We start from the raw sequence: 8,337 nt of genomic DNA on the forward strand, positions 1-8,337 counted from the left end.
GAACATGCCAGCGAAAAGGACCCCGAAAGACAAGGCCGACCGGCTCCCAAGGACGGCCATGTATTTATTGGTTGACAGTTCGACTCCTGACCGATGCCTTACGCAAGTTACGACTGGCAATTCTGTTCTAGATAGGCCACAGATTCGAAAGCGACCACTCTGACACTTGTGCGATAATTTGGGGGCCCAAAAAGCGTCTCATCGGCCACAATATGTGTCTCCTCTCGGGGAGTATATATAAGCCAAGCCAAGTATCACGCTTGTCAGAGAAGTTTCTGCTTGCTGACGTCACTTTCCGTCGGCATTTCTTGTGTGGCGACACCTTACCCGTTCAGGTCCCGTCACGTGACCTTGCATTGTCATATACCATGATGATAATGTTTTTCTATGGGATTGTCAAACCTCTGATGCTTACAGCCAGTTCAGTCATTACTTCTGCTGCTCACAACATTGATCAGTACCAACCAGTGAATCCGACTAGTACACCTTTTTTAAGCCGAAGTGAATATATTTTAATGTATTATTTGTATATTTTCAGTGTATTTTTTGTAATGTAATGTATTTATGTATATTATAGTATAATTTCATGTGTAACAAATATACCTAGCGGACCGAAAATGTATTTTTGATGCATTTGTAATAATGCTGAAAATATAACTCCTAGCATCAACCGATATAGCAATAGCCACTGATGCATCGCAATGCAATGAAAAAGCAGGTGTGGGAATATTTTGCTCCCATTTAGACTGGTCCTTTTCTCTGCGCCTTCCAGATTTCACCCCTATTTTTCAAGCAGAGTTTCTAGCAGTTGTACTTGCTCTACGCAAGCTAGACCCCTCTATTACAGCAGTTGCAGTAATTACTGATTCTTTATCTTTGTGTTCGTCCCTTGCTGCACAGGTTGACGGTCCCATTTTATCAACTTTCTTATCCCTACTTCCTCCGCATTTGAGCCTTGTTCATTTAGTATGGGTTCCCGGCCTCAGCAGTGTGACAGTAAATGAGATTGCTGATAATCTCGCAAAGGCTTCCCTCAGCGGCCCCGTGTTGCCAATCATCCCGGCTACAGCCTACATTACAGCATCTAGATTTCGGCGACGTGCGTTTTTAAGCACGCAAGACACATCACTTTTAACATCGGCGGATTATGAGCACCTTAAATATTATTGGAACAGGAAAATTTGTTGCTCTCGGCAGCTTGAAGTATCACTGACGAGGCTACGCTGCCGCATCCCCCCTCTAAATTTCTATTTACACAAGTCGGGTTTGGCGCTCTCTCCCCTTTGTGCATTTTGCCGTGAGCCAGAATCTATTGAACATTTTTGGCTGTATTGTCGCCGATTCAACTCACTGAGAAAAAGGCGGCTGGAGGAGCCCTTGCAGCATCTTGGCCTTAGTTTGAGCAGCCCGCTCTTGCTATCATTTGGCGCCACCACATTTGGGTTCAGCCACAGATCTGTTTGCACCGCTGTTCAAAATTTCCTGATAGAATCTCACCGACTGCCTTGCTAAGTGTTTCAACCTTTTCTTTTCTATCAATTATTACATTTTGACTGAATCATTAATATTTAATTACTCTCTTTATTATTATTCTTAAACTTTTAAAATCAAAACACTCATCCCTTTTTTGTTCATGACGAAAAATTCACCGGTGTTATGCTCCCACGTGCTTTTCCTTTTTGTTAACTGCGTTCAGGTGAATAGCCACCCGATTCTTGGCCGATCCCCCAGTGTGGGTATGTGCCATGTTTTGATAGGCTAACAACAACAACAGCAATTTAAGAATAGGGACAAAAATGAAAAATTAGTATGCAATAAATAAAATGTGTTCGAAATGCATTTTTAGCACAGTCTTTTTTCGCTAAGGGCACTGCAGGGCAAACGCGTCTCCAATGTCTCTCTGATTAACCATGTCATTTTGCAGCTGCGGCCACCGTATCCCCGCAAACTTTGTAACCTTATCTGCCCACCCAACTTTGTTCCGCGCCAATACGCTTACCTTCTCTTGAAATAAATCTACTCACTTACTCTTAAGGACATACGGTTATTCCGCTTTCACATTAGAGGCTCTGACCAAGCCCATTTCTTCCTCTCGATTTCGACTAGGATGTCATTAACCCGCATTTGTTCCCGCACCCACTCTGCCCGCTTCCGGTTTCCTAACGTTACACCTATAGTTTTTCCTTCAGTAGCTCGTGCGTTGCCCTCAACTTAAGCTGAACCCTCTTCGTTAGTCTCCATGTTTCTTCCCCGTAGGGGAGTACCGGTAAGATACAGCTGCTGTAGAGTTTTCTCTTGAGGGATATTGATACACTGCCATATATGATGTGAGATAACGAGCCATAAGCGCTCCATCCCATTCTTATACTTCTAGTTATTTTCCTGTCATGATCCGGATCAACAGTCACTATACCTGCCCTAAGTAGACGTATTCCCTTACAAGTTCCAGCACCTCGCCAGGAGTTGTGAACTGCTGTTTCCTTTCTAGACTGTTGAATATTACTTTGGTTTTCTTCAAGTTAATTTTTGACCAACAGTTCTGCTTTGCCTGTCTAAGTCAATGGTCATGCATTGCAGTTCATCTCCGGAATGACTTATCAAGGCAATGTCATGAGCAAATTGAAGATTATTTATGTATTCTTTATTAATTCTTATCTGCAACTGTTCCCAATTCAGGCCTCGACACACCTGTAAACAGCCGGCGAATAGCACTGGCCAGATCGTGTCTCCATGCCTTATATCCTTTTTTATTGGAATTTTATTGTTGACTTTACGCACGACTCCGTGAGCTGTGCAGTCGTTATAGATATCTCTCAGTATTTGCATTATACAAGCTGCATACTACGTAAACAATAATTTTTCCCCCGTGAAGTCTACTAATGTTCTCAAAAATAAGCGTGCGCCAATGAGAACATGAGAAAATAACACACCTATACCATAAGGGTTGGCTTTTCGGCCGGTCAGTTCCTGGCCATGGTGGAAGATCGATGATTGTGGAACTTTTTTTTATAGCAAGTGAACATTTTGTAAAACTCTGTGCTACACAAAAAGGATACAATAGATTTTTGCGCATGCGTACTAGCTCGTTGTGTAACTTGTCAGTATATTTCGAACACCTGCGCACTTCACGGTTACTTAACTATTCGTAATTGTAAGTAAACTTCATTGCTTCCCTTCTGCTGTCAACTTTCGCCTTCGAACAGTGCGGTCGCAAATGAAGTTTGCTGATGTGATGGAGTAGTTAAAAGCTCTGTGACAAAACTTTACGCGCTTTTCGACAGTTGTGCCGGGCTCTGCCGTAGTTACTCTTCCTTATAAACACATATTTATAAAAGAAAGGCGTGTCAAGTAGCCACCGCGGCACTTTGGAGCTGCACTCAGGTATGCAAAACACCTATTAACTTCTTCAGTGCGCAGTCGCCTCAAGGAATCTTTTTACTCGCAAAGCACTGTAAGATATTTGTTCAGCGGACCTGGCTTACCTATGTTGGCACGATTACCGCCTCCGCTTCGTTGCTTCTTGACTGACCGCTGCTCACCTAGCGGCAGCATCCGTGCCTGCACCAAACTTCATCGGAAGCTTTATGACCAGTAGAAAGGTATGAAAAGAGTTGGGCTAGGCTTCACTAGCCCAGGCCGATTGGCGCCGGTTCCTAACCTCCTTTCACTTTAACACCCGACCTTTCCCTTCAGAGCTACCAGAACAGCTCTTGCGCCAAAAAAAAGACATTTGCTGGAATCTTTTCTGCTGCTAGAGAAGTATATCTGGTGCAATTGAAATTCAGATTTTTTTTTTGCTGCAGATATAAGGCAAACCCGCAATGTTGCGAGTTCGCATTACTCGAGTTATGGCTAAGTTTCAAGTCTTATGTTGACCTGAATACGAAAGTTAGTCTTTGACACAATAAAATATCCTGCTTGTATAAAGCTGCAGTATAGAACAAGCCATTAGGCAAGATATAAATCTCAAATATGCTCTGCAAGCGAATCTAGGGAACAGCGGCCAAAACTTGGCAGAATCCGCGTGCAGTAGGGCGAGCGCCGCTGCGGGCGAGGCTTGCTCCGCGTCGCCCAAGGTCAATGGATCGCCTCCGACCCGGGAACGGTAAACATGGTTGTCCCCGCAAGCAGGCGCAGGTGCTTTCTCTACATTTTTAGACGGCGCTCTGTCCTCTGGCGATGTGAAATTCGGTGAGTTTAGTGCGCAGAGATTATAATGACACCTGTAGAGAGTCCCGTGCTTGCGTAACGCCCAGTATATGGCGGGAAGGCACCAGCTCCGGTAGGTTCCGTGGCAACTACTTAACGCCTATGCTTGTGACACTGGCGGCAGCTTCGCCGTTTGGAATGCATTATTTGCGCGATTCGCTTGAAAAGTAAAAAGCCTGCGTGTGATTCGATGTGCTCTTCGGAAGCAGATTTTGCAAGAGTGGTGCCGCAAGGTGGAGTCACGTTCGAACCGCCGTGGAGGGCTCACCACGGCATCCGGTATTTCTTCCAACGGGCTGGCCCCATAGTCTTCGTGCCGGTGGGCGGATGGCGGCACCTGACATCTTGGCCTGCTTCCCTGCTCGCGCCAGTCACGATGACCATTTTCACGGGACACCATCGTCCCGAGTAGCTTCAGTTCGCTGAGCAGTTTTGGCGGACGACAGTCCTTGGACAGGCCTCACTGCGGCCATGCTCGCAGCCGCTCTATCATCGACACATCCCCCTGCCACCGCGCTGTTACCCAAACTGCGCGCAGCTAAGACGATCGCCTTGCGCTTGGTTTATCTCGCGCACTTTTGCTTTGCCTGCACGCGGCTGTGTGAGCCCGAGCTACAACGCGCACTGCCCGTCATGCCATGCTGGTTGGTCATGGGAAGGACGATTTAACGTACCGCACGTCTTTGGATGCGCTCTCATGCAGAAAGGAGAGCTAAAGGGGACCCTCTTGCCCAGGCGTCTTTCCAGTGCAAAAAATGCCAATGTGTTCCCGATTACAAGAACACGCGCATCTTGTTCCGACATAACACTAAATTAACACGCGAAGTTATGGAAGCTTTTTATATTTACCACAACGGCGCAAAATGTATCAGCAGCCCTTCCATAACGTTATCCGAGAGGGAATTGAGCTATCTAACCTCCCACGTGCCTTCCAGATAACTTTTGTTGATTGATAAGTAGTTCACTGTTCGTATTTATATGCTTTTCGTTCTTCAATAAAAAACCAGTTGATAGTCAGCGCCTGTTTGTGCTAGTCCTTCGTCTTGTGTCCCGTTCGTGTTGCGCTGAGAGCGAAAATTTACTAACCTGTCTTTCTATCCCATCTTTCAACTCTCCTACTATCTGCACGTGGTAGCGATTGTGGCTCGGCTTGAGCCAGTGAGCAGGCCTGTGCAATTTCCTCTTCTCTCTTCCTGGCAACAGACAGACAGACAGACAGACAGACAGACAGACAGACAGACAGACAGACAGACAGACAGACAGACAGACAGACAGACAGACAGACAGACAGACAGAGACAGAGACAGACAGACAGACAGACAGACAGACAGACAGACAGACAGACAGACAGACAGACAGACAGACAGACAGACAGACAGACAGACAGACAGACAGACAGACAGACAGACAGACAGACAGAGACAGACAGACAGACAGAGACAGACAGAGACAGACAGACAGACAAAGACAGACAGAGACAGACAGAGAGACAGACAGACAGAGACAGACAGAGAGAGACAGACAGACAGACAGACAGACAGACAGACAGACAGACAGACAGACAGACAGACAGACAGACAGACAGACAGACAGACAGACAGACAGACAGACAGACAGACAGACAGACAGACAGACAGACAGACAGACAGACAAGAGATTGCGGGAGGAGCATGACATCTGATACCTGACTTAACATCTGCTGCGGGTCCTCGGACCCAAGATATTAAATTTATTTTTGGAATATGGCGGTGTGCTCGGCTTGAAGCACTCTGGCACGGGTCGCCCGGTATTTGCACCGCCTCCGGGATCGCCCCGAGGTGTATTAGCGCGCGCCTTTCTATCTGTGCTCTCCTATCCTTTAACTCTTCTACTTTGAGCACGCGGCAGCCAGGAAAGAAGGAAAGAAAAAAGGAAAGAAGAGCCATTGTACAAGGCTTGGTAATATGCATTCAGAGAAGAGTGGTGGCAACACGAGAGAATACCAAATAGGACATTTAAAAAAAAAGGGGGGGATTTTTTTCACCACCTCAGGGCTGCTTTGGAAAGGGGTGAAGGGCGTATTTTGGTGACAAGCGTGAAGGGCTTATATATATATATATATATATATATATATATATATATATATATATATATATATATATATATATATATATATATATATATATATATATATATATATATATATTTGCAGTGGCAATCATTTGGTTTTAAAGATTACTTATAAAGCAGCAGAAAAACAACCATGCCGCCGGTGGGATCCGAACCCACGACCTCCGAATACCGCGTCCGGAGCTCTACCAACTGAGCTACGGCGACGGCTGTCCAATCGGCTGCTTTCGCGGGTATTTATGTCTTACGTGTAAGCAAACCTTTGTTTGTTTTCTCTGCTGTGTTATAAGTAATCTTTATAACCAATTTATTGGCACTACAAATTAAAAAAAAGAAACATTCCTTTCTGCACCTTGGTTTCGGTGACTGTTGGCTTCCTTAATATGTTTTCCAAACGAGCCCCTCATTTCATATGCCTTGTCTGCTAATAGCTTAACGGGGGTCTCGAGTTCTGGCAGTCTTGATGCCATAGGTAGCATAAGAGGGTTCTCGCGCAGTTTCCGCCCTCGCCATTAGATGACGTTCTACGTCACACTCGCGGTATTACAGGACGTGCTACGTCCACCGCTATGGACGAGGGTGGCGCTGGTGAACACTCTCAAGGTTTGCTAAGCGTAATTTTCTGTAGATGCGTAACTTTGGGGCTGGAGGTTTCAGTTTTTATTTTTTGAAAATTCAGAGCACTTTTTTCTGTTTGCATTTTAGGACGTTTCTTTCGGGGCTTTTTTTTGCGATGAATATTATTTTTGGCGAATGAAATACTGAGTTGTTTATCACTTAATGTAGCAATCTGTGTGGTCAAAAGTCATTTAAAGTCTCGCTCAGTCTTTTTGAAATCCGGAACAATTTAGTTACCAGCAATTAACCTGCAAGTGGCAATGCTTGGAGCTGTGGTTTTAGAAAAAGCTCTGCCCACAATAAGAATAACCGAAGTTTATTGAGAGAACCGTCAGACAAAAACGGAAAGGGAAGTTTACTTCTAACAACTAGGTTGACATATAATCGTCGGCTCCTCACGCTTCATAGAGCGTGAGGGTGGGGCATCACGTGATCTGCGTGTTGATGGCAGCGACGGAATGACCACTCAATCGTCGTGGTAGCCAAGACATTCTTTTTCGGGATGACGCCCATTAGCTGTTTCGCGCCAATGGCCTACCAGAAATTCATTAACCTAGTAAACCGACTAACTGCTCACAGCAGGTGATAACATTGAAAAAACAGTGCTTGTCTAGAATGCGGCGAGGAGAATATGCTTCCCGGTCTGCAGAGGCGTATAAGCAAGAGTAGCAATAGGTCAAATCGCAACTGCGCTGCTTATCCCACATTACCATCCTCACGCCATGCCCCTACTACCCATGCCTTGCAAGCCGCAAATACTCACCTTTTTTGGTTGAAACCGCATTTCTAAAAGTGAAATCGGCGTACAGTAATATTTTTTTTTGGTTTAAAAAGGGAAGTCCTACCCCTATGCATAACCTAGCGATAAGGCAAGCGACACGGCAACTTCGCTACCAGTGACGAACACGCTCGTGGCTTGCCGTCGTCGTTTGGGCCTGAGCGTAATATTTTGCCTACATGTACGAGCTCAGGCTACATGAGATCACCGATGCCGCAAGTCCTACTCGTTATTTTCTTTTCCTAAGCTTGCTTCGCTTGGCTTACCTTCCCACTAAGGCTCACATTTAGCGGTCTAGATTTCGTAACAGTCACTTAAAGTGCAGAGAGATGAGCACGCTTAGGGCTCAAGCGGTGTGCTGAAGAGCAAATGAAGTGAAATATGAAAGCAGCTGCTCTGCTAAGGCTACAGTGCTTGTGCCTGCACGGTTTGTATGACCATCCTGCTGCGGTTGAGCGCAAGTAATATACGTGAAACTGAATACTTGGTTTAACATTTCGCATCTTCTCCTCGGCACAACATCGCTCGAGCACTCTGCACAAGTGAGCTCTCCTTTATACATAGCTGGCGGCAATATGTCGAGAGAGATGAGGTAATGAGCCCATGTCTGAAAATGCTGGCTG

At 45.6% G+C, this 8,337-nt stretch overlaps 1 non-coding gene across 1 annotated transcript; it reads right to left on the minus strand.

Annotated features, from left to right (window-relative positions):
- Positions 1 to 6,452: 6,452 nt before the first annotated feature.
- TRNAP-CGG (transfer RNA proline (anticodon CGG)) lies at positions 6,453 to 6,525 on the minus strand. The gene has a single exon. It is a non-coding gene; the product is annotated as a tRNA-Pro (tRNA).
- Positions 6,526 to 8,337: the final 1,812 nt, after the last annotated feature.

This window comes from Amblyomma americanum, chromosome 2 (genome assembly GCF_052857255.1).
Source record: "Amblyomma americanum isolate KBUSLIRL-KWMA chromosome 2, ASM5285725v1, whole genome shotgun sequence".
NCBI lineage: Eukaryota > Metazoa > Arthropoda > Arachnida > Ixodida > Ixodidae > Amblyomma > Amblyomma americanum.